Below are 25,291 nucleotides of genomic sequence, written 5' to 3'. Positions count from 1 at the left end.
TGCAATTATTTGTGCTCAAGATTTATTATGGTACTTACCCCATACTCGCATGTGTATGGTATGTGTATCTATTTTGCCTTTATGTTTGACATGTCTGATGTGGTTGAGGAAGGTATCTAGTCAGGATTTACATGATTTACCACTCCCTTCCATTACCTGTTTAGTTTAGTATGTGTGTGTGTGTGTGTGTGTGCACGCACGCGCGCGTGTGTGTATGCATATTTACATGCTCATCTTATATGTAGGTTGTAGATACCAGATATTGACTTCCCTAAATTACTAGGATGAGTGTGCCCTATCGCAATAACTCAATGGTAAGAATGAGATAATAATGATTAGATCCAACCCTAGCCATAGCCTAAATACTTATCCTGCAAGGAGGACTCGTATCTAACTATCTACCCTTTTTAAACCCGTGAATCTTTATGTGCATATGTTGTTGGATTTTCACTTTGGTTGGTTCTCCTTATGTATTTCATGGGGTTTGACTTTGTGATTTGCTTGGTAGAATGCTTATTTATGATTTTTGGTTTATTTATTCATATTTAAATTATTAAATATTATTTAATTAAGAAGGGAAAAATATTTAAAATAAGATGATGTTTGATTTGTTGAAATTATTTGAGTATATGCTTACTTTAAAAGATTTAATTGAAATTGCTAAATTAGAAAACTAAATTAAAAGAATTTAAATATTAAATACTAAATATTGTTTTAGTATAAATATTTTATTGATATTGATTAGAATTAGAGTTGTTTTTGAATAATGAACTCTAATTTTCTTTATTGAATAAAATAATAAAAATTCCTTTAACGTGCTTGCATTAAATAATAAAATGGGAAAATAAAATAAAAGAATATATTTTAATTAAAGTGAGTTAAATTTGTATGAATACATTAATTAGATTAAATAATTATATTTTAGGGTTTTAGAAACAGAAATGCTAAAGGCAAACAAGGCTCTATATCAGAGATTTTTGGGTCATTATTTCACAAAGAGGTTTTTAGGGAGCAATTATCACGATTTTGGAGCAAAAGGAATTTTAGAAGCTTTGAAGGGTCTTGCTCTAAGAAAGAGTTTAACCAGGTTGCCAGATTGTTAACATCAATGTAAAGTAGAGTTTGAAACTTGTAACAGTAAATTTCATTTGAATATATTTGTATTATCTATATCTGCTAGGTGATTGGAAATTGATTGTCATTCTACTTTACTAGTTTGGATATGTGCAAACAAAATGAAACTCCATATCTTAACTGAAGGAATTGGAACACTTGTTTGTTATTAAACCCTTATTGGATTTTCCATAGAAGATTATAGCAAAAATGAATTAGAACAACTAGTGTTGATTAAAAAGTTACATGGATTAAATCTATGAATTTGTTTATATTCTATAAATTAATTATTGAATTTAATTATTCAATTAATTAAATTTTATGCACTTATGAGGAAAGGAATAAAAAAAAAATTTGTAACTTAGAATTGAAACCTAAAGCGTTAATAAGAAAAATGGAAACTAGCATAGTGGATCTTAGGAATACTCAGAAAGAAGAAGGCTCCTTCTCTATTTGGGATGGGCAAATGAAGAAGAACTAGTCTAACTTGATTAATCCTCCTTTGTTCTATGTAAAGACTAGTAAGGAGGTAAGGGAAAATTGTAGATGGGGTCCTCCATCGAAAGGATGGGCCAAACTCAACTTTGATGGTGCGGCTAGAGGTAACCCAGGCACAACAGGTATTGGATACATCATTAATGATGATTCAGGTCACTAGGTAGCCAAAAAAGCCATGTCTACTCAACCAACTTCCAACAATATCACAAAGTTAGAGGCTTTGATGCAAGGACTTCAATTGTGCCATAAGTTAAGTATATCTAAAGTTATCATAGAAGGAGACTCACAGATAATCTTAAATGTGATTAGAAAATGAACAACCCATAATTGGGTACTTAATTCTAAGTTAGAAGAAGTTCTCACTCTTCTAGATAAGTTTGCAGATAGCAGGATCTGTCATATTTTCTAGGAAGGTAATATGAAAGTAGATCACTTAACAAATTTGGGGGTAGATGGGGTCAATTCCTTGATCATCAAGTATATATCAACTATTCCAGGTTAATTATGGCTATTTGTGTTCCTCAAAATCGATCTTTATTTGTATTAATAAATATTTATATTTTTTAATTCTGTCTTTTATATATATATACACACACACACACATATAGATACATACATACATATATATATATACTTATAAACATATATCCTCCTATATTAATCTTAAATACCTTTTATATTGATTTTCAATTTACTTACAATGGCTCTTGCTGAAGTTTCATGTCATTAGATCTTATTCTATCTTTAGTGGTGACATTTTAATTGTTCCTTAGTCTGATTGTTTCTCATCCTGAACTGGCGAGGGAAAGTTATTCGCACCTATCCACTCTAATGGTTTTAGCCTTTTCCATGATTGCATCATCATGTAATAGTTAAGGCTAGCTCATGTTTAGTTATTGAAGGTGACATCATTTGATGTATCACGACACAATAGGTTTCTAGGACCTTCTTTTGTCTTTGTTTTACTTGGATGTCACCTTCCATCACTATCATTTGGTTATCTCTTTTCCCAAATATGGAGTCAAATATTAGTGTTTATCATGCTACCGAAAACTCAACAATGGCATTTTGTGGAAGTGTTAAACCGGAGAGATGGAATAAGATTATCTGGTGGATGATATGTCTAGGATTGCCATTAGTAGATCCATTGGGGAGGGGGTTTTTGACTACCAGTATACATGGAGGACTAACAGTGATATTATCGGCTCTTTTATTGGTTGCATGGCATGAGAAAAGATTGAGGTAGGGGACATTATCAGACTCTATCACAATATATTTGATCCAGTATGGAGGAGGGGTTTGGAGCAAGTAGTTAACAACATAGATGAAAAGCTTTGAATCCTACTACCAGAGAAATATATGAATCTTCCTCTAGGGTATCCTTAATTACAAATGGCTTATCGACCTCCTTCATTGGTAATTCGTGAGAACTATGCCTTTTACCATGAATGGCCCAAGATGGAGGCAAGCATTCAATTTCTATTGCACTAGAGAGGAATTATCATAGATGAAAGTAGATCTTGGCTAACAAATTACCTCAATCTATCTAATGCATATATCCAGCCAGGAGTGGTCTTCAACAATCTTGATGACCTAAATTTATGCACTCCTAACACGGAGAAAACTAGCAGGGCTAAATCTAATTTTGAATTTCCTCCAAAGTTCTATGTGGAGAACCCTAATGATATCCCTGAAGTTATCATGGTGTATTGGAAGTGTGTTGTTATCACTAGTGTCCACTCAAGAATTTTGCTCTATTTTCTAGATAGGGTTAGTATATGGCAATAGATAGATATCATATAAATCATTGTTTATGTGATGGGTTTATGTAATGATTAATAGGTTATGAAATTCCTCTATATGAACTTTAATCTCAGATTCAAGTAGATTATAGATTTAGACAACTAGAAAAATGAACTCTGTTATATCATGTATATATACTATACAGAATACAAGAAGTCTAGTTATCAATTTTGCCTCTTTAAAGTGATTTGGATTTGGACACCTATGTGGATTAAGATTTTTTAGCCATTGTATGCATATCTACTAATTTTTAGGGTTTGTATGCTCTATTTATGGTAGGAACTATAACTATATCAGATTTTATGGATTTTCAGTGGATTATGCTCTTCGTTTGTTAAATGGTTTTATTTCTTTTATTCTCTCAAATGATTGAGATAGATCAAACATGCTAGCTGCAAGATAGGTAATTTTTGTATCTAGGGCATCAAATGGTAATGCAATAATAAGAATCAACATGGTGACAGCAAGTAATAAATTATGAATCGATGCATGTTGTTTAGTAGGAATTCATCTTAGCTCTAAATCCGCTCGAGGACATCCAAGGGTGATATTTGATTCAATTTTTAGTTTTACTTTGATAGATATGTATCATGATGGATAACTATTTGAGTATTGGTTAATTGATATTGGTAAGGGCTTATTTTAAGCTTGGTTGTTGAAGTATTTGTTGACATGTTTTAGTATGACAGAATAGATATTTAGATATCATAAAACCCCCCTGGATGGGCTTTATTAGAGGATAGTCTGTAACAGCTAAGGTGCCTAATTCTGATGGCCTGATATTGGAAGTGAGAATGGGTCGTAGAAGTGTTCACATAATGCCTAGTATCCCTTTGATACAAGATAGATCTTGATAATATGAAGATAGGTGATTTTGGCATGTTTTCCTCTTTCTTTCAGTTGGTGTTTTACAGTGGATATGCAGTTATAATAATTTTAATTCTAGTTTAGCTCTTGATTTGTACTCATAGTGGAGGCTGATAAGAATTTCACTTCTAGCTTTTAGTTTGGTCTAGGGTAGGTTTAATTATGGTATATATCTTGACAAGGTTAAGGAAGTATTTTAGTTTATTCTTGTTATAGTGTAGAGCTTTGATGTTTAAGATGAATTTTTAATATAAATTTAAATTTAAATAGTGTAGGTATTTTAGAAACTTGGCAAGTTTTATGATTAACCAGGTTGATTGGCAAGTTGGTTAGAAAGGAAAGCTCGAATCTAGCATCTATGCAAGAATGTAATAAATGATGGATCTTCATTAAGAAAACATGTAATGTTTCAAAGAGCTTATGCTCCAAGAATTGTTTGTAAGTTTGATATTATAATAGATGAGATAGGAATAATTTGACTGGGGTCTTTCCCTTTTATGGTGTAATAATATAAGACCATGGTCCCAGGCTAGACTGGAGGTTTTCTTTCCTACTCGTGCCCATTTGAATGGTGGAATGCTATTGTATGTTTTATTTTAGTAATAATCAATTATCATGGCCATTAGCCATTTACCGATCAAAAAAAATAAAATAATAAAAAATTAGCTTGCTGGAAAAAAATTTGTCCATTGGGATTCTGTAGCAAAAACTAGTGTGTGTGTGTGTGTGTGTGTGTGTGTGTGTGTGTGTATATATATATATATATTATGAGCATGAGTTCATAGTGCAATGGTGATTGTGAGCTCCATTGATAGAGGGGGTGAGAGGAAGCAGCCACACTTACCTTGGAACAAAGGCAACATGGACTTCTACACTAGTGTCTAAGGAGCAATTGGTAGGAGGAATGTGCTCAGACATGGAGGTGGATTTGTTTCCTAGCACGTCGTGGTCAATGATTTCTATTGTTGGTCCTACCCCATTCGTAGGCACACTTCATTTGATGCATAAAGGAGACCAATGCACTGCTTTGGCAAAACAAATAAGGTTTGTGGCCCCCTGCCACAAGCAGAGATAAGGAGGTATTAGGATGGAGAGATAAGGAGCTTCAATGACTTGGAGAGATAAGGTGTTGGAAGGTCTTCTTGGAGTGATAAGGTGGTGACTCGATGGTGTGTGAGGAGGGAAGCATAAGGTGGCAAACTTCATCAGAGCAATAAGGTGGTTTGTTGATTGTGTGGTCTAGGTTGTATATATATAGGTGTATCTAGGAGGATCAAGGCCTCAGTAGCCAAATTCTCATCGAGGATGGGGTCCCCCCTTAATGTGATCCCACTAGTTCAAAGCTCCAATCAAAAAGCACTTGCTATATATATATATATATATATATATATATATATAATTTTCTATAAAAAAGTAATAAGAAATATCTTTTTTGGGAGGCGTTTTACACCCCCCCCCCCCCCAAGAAGATGACCCTTGGTGCACACAACTGCTTCAAGTGCTCATGATTGGCTATTGTAATCTACGACTGCCTTAGAAGACCACACCCCCATTGTGGGGTTTTATTCTTTTAAATATTATTATTTTTTAATTAAAAACTTATGTTATTTAGATTAGTTTCAAAATTAATTAAGTCTTAGTAAATTATTAATTATTTATTAATTTGTCATTAAAAATTATATTTTACTTAAAATATTTTTAGATTGTAATTTATTTATTGAAAATTTGGTTGTTAAATATTAAAAATTAGTTTATATTAAATTTAATAATGGTTTCAAATTGTAAAAATTTATGCTTAGGATTACTATATTGGTGTTGTAAATCAGGATTATGCCTTTAACAAGATCAAATATCTAGCTATCTTTTTGAAACATGAATTCTCTCTGGTGGTGGGTTGTTCTAGAATGGGAGATGAATCTCTGGATCCGGTGAGTTCCTAAACAGTGATAACCTAAAAACTTAATTGTATGTGGGAAAAGGGATGAGAAGTCAATGAGAATAATGAATACTAAACCTAAATGAGGTGATGCACCAATAATTTGTATGCAACTTTGATTAAATAAACCCAAATTACCCACAATACAAATGATTCACAATACCAGAGAAGCATGCAATTACAAAAGTATTTCAATGCAAGGACCCAAAATCTTCTTCTTTTTAAAGGAAAAGATAAGCTTTACTAGTTTTTTGCAAAAGAATAATGACACTAACAAAAATCTACAATTACAAGTATCATGATTCTAACATGCAATAAGGAACATAGCTTCAATGAAGGATGAACACAACATAAAAGAAAAGAACCCACAATGTTGCACAAGAATCAATGAGAAGGAACCATTGAATATGTATAATAAATGATGAAAAAATATCTACTACAAAGTGCTCATACAATCAACTCAAAAATTTGCAGTGTGCAAAAAATCTGAGAAAGAAAGAAGATCCTCATAATGAGGTGTGTTACTTAATTTTAACTCATGTTAAAATTCAGTTCAGAAAATTCAAATTTGCATACAAATTTGCTGAAAAATACTTTTCATTTGATATTCACAAACAAATAGAAATGTCCTTGTATTATTCATTTTTCGAATATACAACTGATATTTACAAAAATGAAATAAATTGAAATGTTGAAAGTAAAGGATCTCACGCAAGCTATCAGTTTAACTATTGCCTTTCATACATATTCAAAACATTAAAAAATAAGACATATGAAGGTAGGATTAGAGGTAACCAGTCATTACCTTTTCATCTTTTGACTGGTTAAGTGATCCATGATGTTGTTCCTGGTCCATTTCCTGATCTGCCAAGCTCTAGTTTTCTTCTTCATGCATGAGGAAAAAAAGTGGAGTTAGATCTTGAAAGATCTAAGCAATGACTGAATACCTATAACTAGTCATCCTACACATGTACTATCTTTTCTTATTTTGAATATATATCAAAGATAGTGAAGTGAATTCTCAGTGAAATTTTTTACTGCTAATTTACTTGGTCTTGCAATATGGAAGTTAATTATTCTAATCTATATGTTCCCTTGGCCGAGGTACCTTTTGGGTATGAGCCCAAGATGCATTTTGGAATAGTTATATTATCGATTGCAAGAAAAAGTACATTATATTAAAGGAATGTGTTATTCTTAACATTGAAACCTTTTATAATAAAGCTAGTTGTAGTAGGTTGTAAATCAACATGGAATATTAAAGGGACAGTTTGATACTTGAAACCTTTTATTTCATATTACCAAATGATGCTATAATAGTTGGTATGGAGGAAGTAAAAAAACCATTACAGCTGCAACATAAAGAGATGGACGTATGTGAGTTCCTTAGAAATTTAGGTGTAGCACCATGTGCAAATGTTGCAACATTAGGCTTGTGTTTAGGGACAAGTTTTGATTCCAGAAGACAATTCTAATAACAACTTCGCAAATAGTTGGGACTCCAACAATTGTTCACCAATGCACATGGATAGCTGAAATGAAAATATTGGAAGTCAAAAATAACTAGTAGCAGGTTGAGGGTTGGAACAATTCTAATTGTGAAGAAGTAAAGAAATAGATTGGCATGTTGGTTCAAATATTGAACATATTCAAAAAAACAATGGCAATTGCTCACAAGCTTTTTCAAAATTTGGTGGGGAACACTTTAAAGAAGTAGAAATAGATGGTTGATGGAATGCAATGAAAGAACTATTAAAGGGACATTACTAATAGTTTTGAAACCTTTTATTTCAATGCATGTAAGCTAGTGTGACAATAACAAAAGAATATCGACAAAATTGGAAAGTTTTTTAAAGCACATGAGCTTTCTTACTTTCACGAGTCAAGTGAACAAATAAGTGCATCAAATAAACAAAGCCAATATCACATTTCTTATCTACAAATGGCCAAATACCCAAGTTGTTAAAGTTCATCTACAAAAGAAAGCTTCTATTATGATAGTAATAAACAAGTAAATGAAGTCACAACATCTACAACAACAAGATAAAACTAAGTCACACATACTTATGACAATATTTGGGAGAGAACAAATTTGGCTTACCCAATTCAAACAATAATGGTGCATTTTATGGTAATCTAAATAAGAAAAAAATGTTTATAGTAGACAGAAACAAACCAAAAGTTAACTCTATTAGAACACCCTCACTACCCAAATAAAACTACTGTGGAGTCTCAAACAGTCTCAAAGAGATTAGAAATGGTGGCTAAAGTGACATCAGATCAAGGTGATAAAGAAAAGAAGGGACTTTCTTCAACAAATTTGAAAATAACTGCTATAAATTGGAATGCTTCAGCTACAAATTTTAAAACAAAACATGCCCAAAATCATAGAAGATGCCCATGCCAGATATTCAAATGACAAAATGTGTCTATAGAAAATTAACAAATAGCAAGTAAAAATGTTCTATATCTTTCCAACAAATGAACTCAAAAGGAAAAAAGTCCATGATTCTATCAACAATAATGGCCATGTTCTTGTAAAGGGTAGTAAAAATTTGACAAGAGTCAACAATTCGTAGTAAGTGACTTACAGGTGTAAGGAAATACCTTGTTGTGGCTGCATAATGAAGACTTTCAAATAGCCAAAAGGAGTCATTCAAATAACAACAAAGTTTCCTCTACGTAAAAGCAAGAATCTTCATCACGATAATAAAAAATTATAGAATTCTTCATGCTTCATCATACTCCAAGCACAAAAATTGCAGGAAAAGTTGTAGACTTCTCATTTATGGCATTTCATATAACAAAAAGGCTGAAAATGTGAAGATGGAGCAGCATAACCTCCAACAATGACTGTTTCAAATTAAAATGTGCCTAGCAAGTTTAAACAATATCATTACCTATCATATAACAACTTCAAAATTCCTTAATCAGCAGTCACAACTTCCAAATGGCAACTAGAAGAAGTGAGAAAAACTGAAATACATTACTTCTAGCCTCATAAAAACTCCAATCATAGAATGGTGGCAACAGGAAAACAAAATAATGACAGCTTCAAATGAAGTTGAAACCCTATGTCTTCTCTCCATATCTTCTCTCCAAAATGCTCACACGAAAAACAAAATGAAAGGATTTAGGGTTATTGAAAAGTAATCCTTTTCTTTTTTCATAACTTTTGAAATATGTGGATGAAGAGAAGCTTTTAAAGCTTTTATTTCATTTCCCAACGATAATGTAATATATGTGTCATGGGGGTGGGAGGGTTTAAAGAGATGTTAGGCATTAGGCATTATTTTTATTTGCATTAGTCAATATTATGAAAAAAAAAAAATGACATTTATAAGTCATTTTAATATTTATGTTATTTATTAAATATAAATAAAAGGGAGAGAGAGGAATTTGAATCGGTCTTAGGACTAGTGAGTCAATATGACATGTTTAAAAATACTAAGTCTTAGGAGTTATGGGGGAAGTTTTATTCAAAGACTTAGTATTATCATTTATAGTCATGGAAAGTATATCTAGGAGCTTTTTGAGGCATTTTAGGACTATGTTGGCAGTTTGAAGCCATTTATTGACAATTTGAGTCTTTTAAGAACAATTTTAGTGAGTCATAAGTCTCTTTATGCCTTAGTGGACCTTTTTCAAAGGTGGAACCTTATTTCATGGGTTGTTAGGTCCTCTTTTGAGGCTATTTTATAGCATTCAACCCAAGGGTTGTAAAGGGTATTTAGTGAGGTTTTGGACTCACTTTTAATTCAATTTTGATTATGTAGAGGAGGCTTATAAGACATTTTTCTCCTTAGCATTTTTGTGTAGATATTTGTAACTCATTTTGGAAGATCAAATACAAGTGACAACAGTTGATTTTATGTTATTTGAATCTATTTTGGAGCCTTCTCTTCTTTCTATAATTCTATGTGTATTTTCAGGTGATTTGATAAAGACAACTAGTGAATTGTCATTTTTCCATGTTGTTTTGTCTCACACAAACACCTAGTTGCAAAAAGTATGTTTTTTTGTAGGTTGTAGTTCATGTTTTTTAAAAGTGACGCTCATATGAGAGGCATTTGTTTTCCTCCTTATTTTGGTTCACTTTTTCAAACTCTATTACAAAATATTTATGCAACCCTATATAGAAAGGAAGTGTTTTGTAGCCACTCAGATAGTTTAGTAATCCTTCTTAGTTACCAATATTTGACCTTTCATATCATATTTTGGTGTATCACCTGGTTCTCTAGTTTAGAGTTTAAGATCTTGGGTTCATTTTAGTAACTTCTATCTCTTTTCCCCACAAGTTCAAGTTAGTTTTGTGGAGTTATCAATGATTATCCAATAGGAACCGACCTAGAAGTTAGAGATTTCACTTCTAGTTACACATTTCCCACATGTAGAAATGAATCTCATGTTAGACAAGATAGTTAAACTTGTTTAGTCTAACAGGGTGCAAATTTTAGCCTTAACAGTTTTGGCATGCCCAGTGAGACACAAACACATTTTTCTAAATATCTCTTGTACTGGTACAACAAACAAGGTTTCAACCAGCTAGAAGGAGGTTTTTTTTGTGTATTTGGTGACTCCATAATCAAAAGCTCATTAGTATTTAAAATTTATGTGAAATATTTAGACCAAGAGTTCTACTTCTTTCGAGTATTTGCAGCTAGAAACTCCCAAAAGGTGTGCAAGAATTCTTGCTAGGACTAAGCAAGTAAAAAGGAGGAAACTTTTAGCTCCTAAAATTTTTTTGTACTAAAGAAGAAATCAATCAAGACAAGGAAAGGTTAGGCATTCAACAAGTCCAACATTGACAGTTGAATCATTTGAACCTGATATTTTCACTATTTTAACTATACCTATAGCAAGTAAAAGTTTTGTACCAGAAAGTATTAGTGCCTTTGTTACATAAACTATTCTTTCCCAAACCTCAACACCATAGGAGCAAGTGTCATTACCACCTCTAATGGCAAGAGCATTTGCATTCATGACATTCAATCAAGGAAGCCCTTTGAATTTTTCCTAGCATGATGACATACCCTCGGCTGCCTTGAAGAGTTTACCAAATTTTAGAAGAGAAACTCAAACTATAGCATATGAACATATCAGAGACCTTGCAACATTGTGCAACATTCATCATGCTATGAAAGAGGATGTGGTTGTCAAGTTACTTGCAATATCTCTCAAAGGAAAGACACTTCAATGGTTCAAAAGCTTAGTTGTTGGCTCCATCAATTCATGGGATGCTTTAGGAGATGCAATGACAAAGCATTTCAAGGATAAATTAGATTATTTATCTCTAGTAGAATAGCTCACAACTATAAAGCATGCTCCCCAAGAGAAAATGATGGACTTCAATAACCGGTTTCAAAGAACCTGGACCAAGATACCTATCTCGATAAGACCTTTAGTAGACCATGCATTTCTATATTTCTTGAAAAGCTTAAATAGTGATATTTCTATAATGATCCAATCAATGGGAGGTGTTTCACTGCCTCAACCATATGATATTTCTATTAGAGCTGAAAATAGCCTTATCCAAGCAAGAAAAATAGCCCCTAGGCCTCCAATGCCTATTTTTCCAAATATTCAGCCAAATATGCCATTAGCAATCTCGCCTTTTAATCCCTTACCTATTGTTCCTAGCCAAGAAATTCTTGTAGTAGGCCCTTCATAGAAGCTACAGAAGATTAAAAATAGTCAACTCAAGATTGAGAACTTGATACAAACCTTTAGTAATGAGTTGGTGAATTTGAAAAGGCAACAATTTTAGGCTAGACAACCTTACCAACAACAAAATCAAGTTCTGACTCTACCTTACCACCAGAAAAACCAAGGCCAAATGTAAGCAAATAGGCAACCATATCAAGCTAATACAACGAGCTATAGGAAAAACATCAATCAAAGACCTTTTCAGCCTTATAACTTGATCCCTCTTAATGTTGTTAATCCAGTGAAAGACATTGTGCCTATGCAAAATAACCTTGTAGTGGACTTTGAATGGTGTTATCCTTGCAATGAACCACATAATCAAGCTACTTGAACAATGGGGTGATTAATCAAGCATTGATGGTACAAAATACAATCGTAGGACAATAGAACACAAGTAATGATGTACTTGAACAACAACATGATTCACATACTCCTGGAATTGCTTTCCTCAACTAGAAAAGAGATGAATTTTGTGTAGTAAATAATGACTCACCAATATCAACCAATACTCAAGCTAAGAAAAGGACTATTGAAATGGAGCAAGTGGAAAATAAAAGTCAAGTACCTAATAGAGTTGAATCATTACTTTCTACAAATAATATGGGAAGTGCCCCTATCCTTCCAACAAGGAGAATTTTCACAAGCAAGCAAAACATGTTGTTACTAAAGTACATCAAAAGCCACATATTATTTTACCTTTTAATATCATGGAAAATATGAAGAAACTAAATGTGTCCATGTCAATATGGGAGACATTGGCTATTCCTAGGCAAAGTGACATCCTAAAGAAGGCCTCATCTGATGAAGCAAATCCTAAGGGAGCTCTAAATGAACCAACAAAGGTTTATTGACGACTATTGATGAGAAGCAAGGAAGATTTCCAATGAATCAAGTAAGATGGCTAAGCCTCCTCCCTTCTATCTTTCATTAATTATTGGTGATAAATTAGTCCATAACTATATGGTTGATAGTGGAGCTACAAGTTCTATCATGCCTAAAAAGATACTGAAATACCAGCCACTTGAAAAAGGAGTTGTCTAGCTTGATGGAACATCCTTTGGTACTATAGGCCTTATTAAAGATGCCAGTCTCACCCTCCATGCATGTCCTTATTTTTCTATTCAGCAAGATGTCTATGTGATAGATTTACCACCTTATTTTTCCATTTGTCTATCTAGGGATTTCACTGCTAAGATTGGGGGCTATTTATCATCTAGAATTGGTCTCACATGTTATTTAGGACTAGGCTATTTATTAATCGCTGCCCTCAATGGAGCAAATACTCCAGGGTTGTTGTTGGTTCAACAAGGCTCTCATTACTTGACACTTTTTCAGGGTACAATCAAGTATGAGTCAAAAAGGAAGACGAGTATAAAAAAATGTTTACCACAAAATAGGGTACACTGGCTTATCAAAGAATGTCTTGGCTTATCAAATGTTGTTGCCACATTTTAGAGAGCAATGAACATGACCTTCAAAGGAATGCTATATAAAATGGTTGTAGTATATTTGGATGACATAACTATTTGTTCAAAAAATGTTGATGATCATTTTGCTCATTTAAGGTTGGTTTTTGAGAGGTGTAGACAGTTTGAAATTTCATTAAATCCCAAGAAATGTATATTTGGCATTTGTGACGAAAAATTATTAGGTCACATCATATAAAAGGAAGGCATAACAATTGATCCGGAAAGAGTTAAAGCAAAGTCACAAAAAAGGGCTTCAAAGCTTCATTGGATGAATTAATTTCATGAGAAGATTCATGCCCAATATTGCTGCTTTATAAGCCTCTCACAACAATACTTAAAAAGAATGTAGTTTTCACAAGGACTAAAGAAAGTAAACAAAGTTTTCAGCTATTAAAAGAAGCTTTAACATCAGCTCCAACCTTGGTTAACCTAGATTTTTCAAAAGACTTCATTTGATATGCATATGTATCTATTGATGTTATTCAGCTAGTACAAAAAAATGATGAAGGGTGTGAGTAGCCTATTACTTTGTACAATGAAGGGCTCAAAGACTATGAGCAACATTATAGTTTTGTTGAGAATCATGCATTTGTAGTCATTAAAAGTCTCAAGAAGTTTAGACATTTGTTTTCAAACAACAAGGTACACCTTAAGATCTCTCACCCTAGTGTTAAAGAGCTCTTTCTTAGTAAAGATGTTAATGAAAAATATATTGGGTGGACAACTAAGGCAATGGGATATGATGTTGACATAAAAATTATTAAACTAGTGAGAGGTAAAGGGTTGTGTGAGCATATGATAGATTACTCATCTGAAATTTCACTTTAAAAAGGAGAAAATTCAGCTTGTTCAAATGATACTTTAGCTGTTTATGATGAAAATTTATTGTTTAATGATGATGAATACTGCAAAAGCACAACCAGCTAGCTAGTTATAGGAAATGATCCATTTCTTACAAATTGGAGAGTGTCCTCCATTGCTTGACAGAGCTAAGCGAAGATATTTTAGGTTACAATCAATACCCTATGTCTTAATTAATGGTGCTTTGTTTAGAAAAGACATGAATGATGTTCTACTTAGGTATATTGATGACAATCAGACCAGCAAGCTTCTAGAGCATTTCATAATGCAGGGGGGCACTTTTCCCCAAAAAAAATAGCCTACAAAATAATGAGGGCTAGATACTATTGGCCCAACCTATTCAAAGATGCTCATTTTTGGGCAAGAAAATGCAAGCAATGTGCATTATTTGCTGGAAAAGAGAGATTGGTTGCTTTACCCCTGCATCCTATTCTAGCTGATCAACCATATTTGAAGTGGGACATTAATTTTGTGTGGCCTACAAATGCAAATTCTAGTGCTGATTACAAGTGGATTCTCACTGCTACAGATTATTTAACTAGTTGGATAAATGTTGTAACATTAAGGAGGCAAATAAAAATTCAGTTTTTAATTTCTATGAAGAGTTGGCTACAAGGTTTGGAGTTCTTGAATCTATTATTTTAAATAATGATTTGGCATCTATGAGGGCAAGACCAATAGATTGGGCTTTGAGAAATGGTGTTTACCTAAATACTTCATCAAATTATTACCCTTAGGGTAATGGTTTGGCTGAAAGTACCAATAAAAATTTGCTAAGGATAATTAAAAGGACCTTAGAAGAAAATAAGCAAGACTGGCATTCTAAACTAAGGTTAGCTTTGTGGCTTGATAGTATAACTCCCAAAAAAATCCTTGGAAATTCACCTTATGTACTGGTGTATAGAAACCAAACCAAACTGTCCATTTCTATAGAATTCCCTTCTATGGAATTGGTTGATAATTTGATGTTGTTTGATTAGGATGATCCACGAAGACTGAGATATGCTAAATTTCTTGAATTGGAAGAGGAAAGGATCAATTCACTAAGGAAGACGGAGTATTAGGAGATTCAAACAAAAAAAGTGTTTGATAAGAAGTCTAGGCTCAGAGACGTCAAAGAAGAAGATCTTGTTCTTAAGTGGGATGTTTTGAAAAGAAGGCCTATTCACCATAATAAGTTTGATCATATGTGGGCTAGATCATGTCTGATTGCTAAATGTAAGGAGTACAACACATTTCAGTTGGTTATAATGGAGGGAGATGTTTTACCAATCACTGTGAATGGGATTTGCCTCAAGCCATGCTTCGAGGTATGAGCTATAAATCCTATCTTATATATATTATGTTAGTTTTCTTATTTTTAATAAGTGCATCTGCATTTTAGTTGATTTTTCCTAAGTGTTGTCCAAGAGCATGTCAGTTTTTATTTTCTTTCCTAGGTTAGTTTCATGTTTTCCTTAGGTTTTAGGTTGTTCAAGTTGTTCTTTTGTGTTGTTAAGCTTTCGTATTTTCCCATCTCATTCATGCATGCATTAATACATGTGTTTGAATACCTACACATGCCTAGTACACACCTCTATATGCATATACATAATGTTGCAGCTACTCAAGTCCTATTGCCAATCATAGATAAATGCATATCCACATATCCAATATTCACATGCATTCATTCAAATACACACATTCATCCATACATAAATAAGATGGTCAAATTATGAAGGTTTCTCTTTTAAAGCTGCTACTTGAGTTTGACCATGCATATCAGTCAACCCAATAAGAGTCTTAATTCATATGAAGCTCATGTACATGCATTAAAAACTCAACCAGCAACTTTAGAAGTCACATCATGTCAGGTCTAGGTGCTAGAGATGCATAAATTTAGACTCTATGCCCAATGGATTAGGCAACTGGTTTTCTAATGTCAAGCAGGTAGACATTCAACAAGAGGTCACCAAGAATGTTACTTAATTTTAACTTGTGTTAAAATTCAGTTCTAAAAATTCAAATTTGCATACGAATTTGTTGAAAACATTTTCATTTGATATTTACAAGGGAATAGAAATTTCCTTGTATTATTCATTTTTTGAAATACAACTAATATTTATAAAAGAATGAAATAAATTGAAATGTTGAAAGTAAAGGATCTCACACAAGTCATGAGTTTAACTATTGCCTTTCATACATATTCAAAATATTAAAAAATAAGACATATGAAGGTAGGGTTAGAGATAACTAGTCATTTCCTTTTTAGCTTTTGACTAGTTAAGTGATCCATGATGTTGTTCTTGGTCCATTTCCTAATCTGCCAAGCTCTAGTTTTCTTCTTCTTGCATGAGGGAAAAAAGTGGAGTTAGATCTTGAAAGATCTAAGCAATGACTGAATACCTATAGCTAGTCATCCTACACATGTACTATCTTTTCCTATTTTGAATACATATCAAAAATAGTGAAGTGCATTCTCAATGAAAAAAATTACTGCTAATATACTTGATCTTGCAATATGAAAGTTAATTATTCTAATGTGTATGTGCCACTGACCAAGGCTCCCTTTGGGTATGAACCCGACATGCATATTGGAATAGTTATATCACAAATTACAAGTAGAAGTACATTATATTAAAGGGATATGTTATTCTTAACATTGAAACCTTTTATAATAAAGCCATTTGCAGTAGGTTTTAAATCAACATGGAATATTAAAGGGATAGTTTGATCCTTGAAACCTTTTATTTCATATTACCAAATGATGTTGTAACAGTTGATATGGAGGAAGTAAAAGAACCATTAAAGCTGCAACATAAAGAGATGGACATATGTGAGTTCCTTAAAATTTTAGGTGTAGCATCATGTGAAAATGTTGCAACATCGGGCTTGTATTTAGGGATGGATTTCGATTCCAGAAGATAATTCTGATAATAATTTGGAAAATAGTTGGGATTCCAACGACTATTCACCAATGCACATGGATAGCTAGAGTGAAAATATTGGAAGTCGAAAATAACTAGCAACAGGTTGAGGGTTGGAACAATTCTAGTTGTGAAGAAGTAAAGAAAATAGGTTAGAATGTTGGTTCAAATATTGAACATATTAAAAAAAATTAATGGCAATTGCTCACAAGCTTTTGCAAAATCTGGCAAGGAACACTTTGAAGAAGTAGAAACAGATGGTTGATAGAATGCAATGAAAGAAGTATTAAAGGGACATTACTAATAGTTTTGAAACCTTTTATTTCAATGCCTGCAAGCAAGTGTGACAATAGCAAAAGAATATCAACAAAATTGGAAAGTCTTTAAAACCACATGAACTTTCTTACTTTCACGAGCCAAGTGAACAAATAAGTGCATCAGATAAATAAAGCCAATATCACATTTCTTATCTACAAATGGCCAAATACCCAAGTTGTTAAAGTTCATCTATAGCAGAAAGCTTCAATTATGATAGTAATAAACAAGTAAATGAAGTCACGATATTTACACCAACAAGATAAAATTAATCCACACATACTTATGACAATATCTAAGAGGGAAAAAAATTGGCTTACTAAGTTCAAACAATAATGGTGTATTTCATAGTAATCTGAATAAGCAAAAATGTTTACAGTAAACAGAAAGAAACCAAAAGTTAACTCTATTATAGCACCCTCAATACTGAAATAAAATGACTATGGAGTCTCAAACAATCTCAAAGAGATTAGAAATGGTGGCTAAAGTGACAATAGACCAAGGTGATAAAGAAAAGAAGGGACTGTCTTCAATAAATATAAAAATAACTGCCATAAATTGGAATGCTTTAGCAACAAAATTTAAAACAAAACATACCTAGAATCATAGAAGATGCCCATGTCAGATATTCAAATGAGAAAACGTGTCTACAACAAATTGGCAAATAGCAAGTAAAAATGTTCTATATTTTCCAGCAAATGAACTCCAAAGGAAAAAATCCATGATTCTATCAGCAATAATGGCCATGTTATTGTAAAAGGGTAGTAAAAAATTAACAAGAGTCAACAGTTTGTAGCAAGTGACTTATAGGTGCAAGGAATTGCCTTATTGCGGCTGCATAATGAAGACTTTCAAAAAACCAAAAGAAGGTCACACAAATAACAACAAAGTTTCCTCTACGTAATAGAAAGAATATTCATCACAACACTAAAATATTGTAGAAGTCTTCATGCTTCATCATACTCCAAGCACAAAAACTGTAGGAAATATTTAGAATTCTCATTTATGGCATTTCATGATAACAAAAAGTTTGAAAATGTGAAGATGGAGCAACATAACCTCCAATAATGACAGTTTCAAATTAGAATATCCCCAACAAGTTGAAACAATAGCATTACCTATCATATGTCAGCTTTAAAATTCCTTAATTAGTAGTCACAACTTCCAAATGGTGACTAGAAGAAGTGAGAAAAACATAGACACATTACTTCTAGCCTCATAAAACCCTAGTCACAGAATGGCGGCAATAAGAAAACAAAATAATGATGGCTTCAAATGGAATTGAAACCCTATGTCTTCTCTCCATATCTTCTCTCCAAAATGCTCATGCAAAAAATAAAATGAAAGGATTCAAGATTATTGAGAAGTAATCCTTTTCTTGTTTTCATAACTTTTGAAATTTTTGTATGAAGAGAATCTTTTAAAGCTTTTATTTTATTTCCCGAAGATAATGTAATACATGTGCCATGGGGGGAGGGTTTAAGGAGATGTTAGGCATTAGGTGTTATTGTTATTTGCATTAGTCAATATTGTTAAAAAAATATTAAATGACATCTATAAGTCATTTTAATATTTATGTTATTTTTTAAATGCAAATAATAGGGAAAGAGAGGATTTTGAATTAGTCTTAGGACTAGTGAGTCAATATGACATGTTTAAAAATTCTAAATCTTAGGAGTTATGGGGGAAGTTGTATTCAAAGACTTAGTAGTATCATTTATAGTCATGGAGAGTATATCTAGGAGCTTTTTGAGTCATTTGAGGACTGTGGGTTAAACTTTGACCTTGTCTTGGCAGTTTGAAGCCATTTATTGACAATTTGAGTCTTTTAAGGACAATTTTAGTGAGTCACAAGTCTCTTTATGGCTTGGTGGACCTTTTTTCAAAGGTGGAACCTTATTTCATGGGTTTTTAGGTCCTCTTTTTGAGGTTATTTTCTAGCATTCGACCCAAGGGTTGTAAAGGGTATTTAGTGAGGGTTTGGACTTACTTTTAATTTAGTTCTGATAATGCAGAGGAGGCTTATGAGAAATTTTTATCCTTAGGATTTTTGTGTAGACATTTGTAACTCATTTTGGAAGATCAAATACAAGTGACAATATCTAAGTTTATGTTATCTAAATCTATTTTGGAGCCTTCTCTTCTTTCTATAATTCTGTGTGTATTTTCAGGTGATTTGATAAAGACAACTAGTGAATTATCTTCTTTTTTTTTTTTGTTGTTGTTTTGTCTCACCCAAACACCTAGTTGTAGAAAAGTATGTTTTTTTGTAGGTTGTAGTTCATGTTTTTTAAAAGTGAAGCTCATAAGAGAGGCATTTGTTTTCCTCCTTATTTCGGTTCACTTTTTCAGACTCTATTACAAAATATTTATGCAAGCCTATACAAAAAGGAAGTGTTTTGTATCCACTTAGATATTTTAGTAATCCTTCTTAGTTACCAGTATTTGTCCTTTCATATTGTATTTTGGTGTAACACCTAGTTCTTTAGCTTAGAGTTTAAGATCTTAGGTTCATTTTAGTAACTTCTATCTTTTTTCCCACAAGTTCAAGTTATTTTTGTGGAGTTATAACTAATTATCCAATAGGAACCGGCCTAGAATTTGGAGGTTTCATTTATAGTTACACATTTCCCACATGCAAAAGTAAATCCCATGTTAGGCAAGATTGTTAAACTTGTTTAGTTTAACAGGGTTTAAATTTTAGCCTTAATAGTTTTGGCATGCCTGGTGGGACATGACCACATTTTTCTGAATATATGTTGTACTGGTACAACATACAGCAAGGTTTCAACTAGCTGGAAGGAGTTTTTTTTTGTGTATTTGGTGACTCTATAATTAAAAGCTCACTAGTATTTAAAATTTTATGAGAAAGATTTTGACTAGGAGTTATGCTTCTTTTGAGTATTTGTAGCTAAAACTCCCAAAAGGTGCAGAAGAGCTCTTGCCAGCAAAAAGGAGACAACTTTTAGCTCCTAACATTCGTGTGTACAATAGAAGAAATAAATCAAGACAAGGAAAGGTTAGGCATTCAACAAGTCCAATATTGAGAACTCAATATATATCAAAGATAGTGAAGTGCATTCTCAGTGAAAAGATTTACTACTAATATACTTGATCTTGCAATATGGAAGTTAATTATTCTAGTGTGTATGTGCCCCTAACCAAGGCTCACTTTGGGTATGAACCCAACATGCATATTGGAATACTTATATTATAGATTGCAAGCAGAAGTGCATTATATTAAAGGGATGTGTTATTCTTAACATTGAAACCTTTTATAATAAAGCCAGTTGTAGTAGGTTTTAAATCAACATGGAATATTAAAGGGACGATTTGATACTTGAAATTTTTTATTTCATATTACCAAATGATGTTGTAACAGTTGATATTGAGTAGATAAAAGAACAATTAAAGTTGCAACATAAAGAGATGGATGTATGTGAGTTCCTTAAAATTTTAGGTTTACCACCATGTGTAAATGTTGCAACATCAAGCTCATGTTTAGGGATAGATTTTGATTCCAAAAGATAATTCTGATAATAATTTGGCAAATAGTTGGGACTCCAATGACTATTCACCTATGCACATGGATAGCTAGAATGAAAATATTGGAAGTTAGAAATAACTAGCAACAGGTTGAGGGTTGGAACAATTCTAGTTGTGAAGGAGTAAAGAAAACAAGTTGGGATGTTGGTTCAAATATTGAACATATTAAAAAAAATGGCAACTGCTCACAAGCTTCTACAAAATCTGGCGGGGAACACTTTGAAGAAGCAGAAATAGACGGTTGATGGAATGCAATGAAAGAAGTATTAAAGGGACATTACTAATAGTTTTCAAACCTTTTATTTCAATGCATGCAAGCAAGTGTGATAACAACAAAATAATATCAAAAAAATAGAAAAGTCTTTAAATGCACATGAGTTGTGTTACTTTCATGAGTCAAGTGAACGAATAAGTGCATCAGATAAACAAAGCCAATATCACATTTCTTATCTACAAATGGCCAAATACCCAGGTTGCTAAAGTTCATCCAAAACAGAAAGCTTCCATTATGACAGTAATAAAAAAAGTAAATAAAGTCACAACATCTACAACAACAAGATAAAACTAAGTCACACATACTTATGATAGTATTTGGGAGAGAACAAATTTGGCTTACCCAGTTTAAACAATAAAGGTGTATTTCATGGTAATCCAAATAAGAAAAAATGTTTATAGCCAATAGAAAGAAACCAAAATTTAACTCTATTACAACACCCTCAATACCCAAATAAAACTATTGTAGAGTCTCAACTAGCCTCAAAGAGATCAGAAATTGTGAGGCCTCACCCCGACCCATTGTAGCTTAGTTGATACTTAATTATTTTGGTACTCATGACACGATATGTCGGGACATTACTTGATGCACTGAACATTATTATGCTATTTTATGATGTGTGATGCTTTACTTCAGTTATTTTATTTCATCATTTAATGCTTTATGAACATGTATAATGATGAAGTAAATGAATGCAAAACCAACACTTTGATTATGCAATTTCAATGGTCAAAAACATAAGTAGAATTAGATAAACAATTGTTAATTAGAAAATGGATGTTTTAATTTATATGATTTTTCTGATACATAATTTACATAATGCATGTGATTTCTTGATCTACTGATGTGTGCAATGAGTGTGCAAGAAATTTAGCCAGGAAACCCAATGGAAAGATGGAACCCAACCCCTTGTTAATTTGTGTTATCTTTGTATTGTCTTTCTTTTAAGGTTGTAAATTGGTCTTACTATTCTCCTAGCCTTTGTTTGTTTCCTATCAAGTCTTTGAGGTTTAAAAACATTAAATTTAAGTACCCTAGGGGTAAGGATATGGGTGGGGAGCACTTTTCAACCACTTAGTCTCCTTGGTTGACTTTTAGGGTCACTCAAAAACCCTATTTTTGGTTGATTGCGAAAATTGATTGTCTCCTACTTGAGTTGGTGACTCAAACTTCATCTTGAGGTTACTTGAAGTCTAGTTGAGTTAAGGATCATACTTAGAGGCAATTTGGAGTGGTTTTGTGGTTGTTACCCAATCTCTAGTTTTGGAGAAAGTTGAAGATTGAAGGAAGAAAAGGAAAAGCTCTTTTCAACTTACCATTTCTCCATAACTTTTTATGAAGGTAGGAGTTCTTCACTCTCTTGATTTGTTCTTCATGTGTTCATGCTTGAATCATGCATAAGACATTGTGTTGTTCTTTGTATTGTTTTCTTGTGTGTTGAGGTTGAATTGGAGGGATCTTAACTTGGTTCTTGAGGTTATTCTTATGCTTGCCTTGATGTTTTGTTTTTGAGGGGATTTCATGAGAATTTTTTTGGCATCACTCACCCTTGGATAGGGAAGAAGTGGTCATAAATGGGAGAAGGGCCTTAGTTGGACCTCAATAGTGTAGAGTCTCCTCTCATGGTAAGAGGAGGGAAAGAGGGTAGGGTGTATGGGCCCCTACTTGTCATCCCATACCTTATATGAAAATTGAAATTCTTGAAGAAGGGAAGGAATGAATACCCTTGTTATATTGGCCCCGAAAGGGCATTTGTAGAAGAACGGAAGTTCTTGAATGATTAGCCCCAAAAAGGCTATGTTAAGGTATGGTGATTGACATCTCCTATTGAGAAAATCCACCTCCCCCCTATTTTGGTTCAATGTTGAACCTATTGTGCAAAATCAGATTGGGAATGCATGCTTGAATTGTTCATCATATTATGTTGTTTTACCTCCATGTGGGTTCTTGTCTCTCCATGGTTCCCTTGGTGCATTGAAGATATTGGGAAAAAAAACCTCTTGTGAAGGACCTAGAAGATTTTTCATTTGAATTGTAACCTTATGTAAAAAGAAAAATGTATTTTAAATTTTGATGTATTTGGCAAAGACGTCGGGTTTTCTTACTGGTTCTTTCCCGATGGAGCCTTGAACCAAGTTGATTGATAGAAGAGAAAAGATTGAGAAACCCCTTGCATTGTATCTTATGTTATTTCAGTTTTATGGATATGTGAAATGTGGAATAGATCACATGGTGATGTTCAAGCATGCAATGTCCAAGTTTATTCATGTTAAGTAAGGAATTTGTCATGTTGAATTTTCAACCAAATATCATATGTATTAGGAGATACCATAAATTTCTTATTGTTGATAAAACAATTGTTCAATCCTCTTGATTAAAATATGCAAATGATAGATCCAAATTGAATAGGAAGGCATTCACCCTTGTTACAAGATTAATTGAAAAACATAAAATTGATAATAATAAAAAGTACATATACACCTCTTGTTATAAATTCAGTTTGCAAAACAAGAATTAACACCCTTTAAAAAAATGTACACACCTAGGAGTGTTTTTCTCTCTGGAATATGTATGAGGGACAAGATTTAATTCCTTGGGCAACAGAGCATATTCCTTATGGATTCCCTTCTTTAAATCTATTTATCAAATCCTTTAAATATAAAAAATGAATAATTTTGATGTTAAAACAAATTAATAATGCAATATATATATATATATATATATATATATATATATATATATATATCCCCAAAACCCACCTAATAAAATTTTTGTCATAAATTCAATAGAGGAACGTTGAGCAATCTCTTTAGGTGGTGTTAAAATTTAATGTCATTGCAGGCCCAAGAGCCCCCCCCCCCCCGCTTTAAGTAATCACATGCCATCCTTATTCTGACCCGTCAGTGGGAATGAAGAAATGAATGGTTATACTCTCCACGCAACCCCTCATCATACATTCCTAGGTGTTGGCTTTTTCCAAGTCATTCCTAGTGGGAGTGACATATCCTGTGCTGATCCAACTTAAGATAATACAAGCATTTTTCAAACAAAGCTATTTAATCCTCCTCCCACCTACCATGGTACGAGCAGTGCAAGTCTTGTAATGCAAGTCACTTCATAAGAAAAAAAAAAGGGAAACAAAAGATCAAGACATCATAATCCTCCTCCAATCCTTGATGTCAATTCATGTGTACCACTCCTGTTGTATGGGACATCACACTATTGCATGGGGGAGCACGAGTTTTCTTGGAAGAGCACCCAAGTGGGTGGTGGCGCCACTTGGCTAGTAGGGAGGGGTAGGTCTTAGGTTAGTTAGGGTGTTTAGTATGTAGGTTTGTTCTTTTAGAAATTAGTTTGTTTCAGCATTATGCAGGAATGTTAACTGAGTTTTGCTCTTGGGTTAGTGTTAGTCATAGTTTTAGGTAAGATAGTATTGGGGTATGCTAAGTTGTTAGTTAGTTGCATGTTGGGTTAGTATTAAATTAGTTTAGTTATTTCTTTTAGTTTGAGTTAAGTTAGTTTTAGAGTTAAGTAATCTTAGTATTAGTATATAGTATCATTTGGTAGTTATATTAATTGCAAGTTGTTTTATTATATTAGTGTAAGTCTTAGTTTAAGATTTATGTTAAGTAGATTAATTTATTTATGTTGGTAGATATTAGTTATTTTAGTAAGATAATTGTAGTATAAGTTAAATTTATTATTATTTCATGTTACTAAGTTCGAAATTATCATAATTAATGTTAGATGATAGTTTGATTTTTTTTTAAATATTTAGATAGTATAGTTTGGTATACATGTTATTTAGCTAGTTTAATTTTAAATATTTTTATAATAGTATAATTAAGTGTTCTACTTAAATTGCAAAATATAATAAATTAAGTTAGCTTAGTTTAAAGAAAGCGTAGTTGAAATTAGAAACGTTAAATTTATCTAGAAATTAGTTTTTGATTAAGGAACAAATTTAGTTAGTATATTCAGAGGGTTTCAAGTATAT

The sequence above is a fragment of the Cupressus sempervirens genome, chromosome 1 (assembly GCF_028749045.1).
Source record: "Cupressus sempervirens isolate cs-2001-9-10 chromosome 1, ASM2874904v1, whole genome shotgun sequence".
NCBI lineage: Eukaryota > Viridiplantae > Streptophyta > Pinopsida > Cupressales > Cupressaceae > Cupressus > Cupressus sempervirens.
This window is presented reverse-complemented; position numbering follows the sequence as displayed.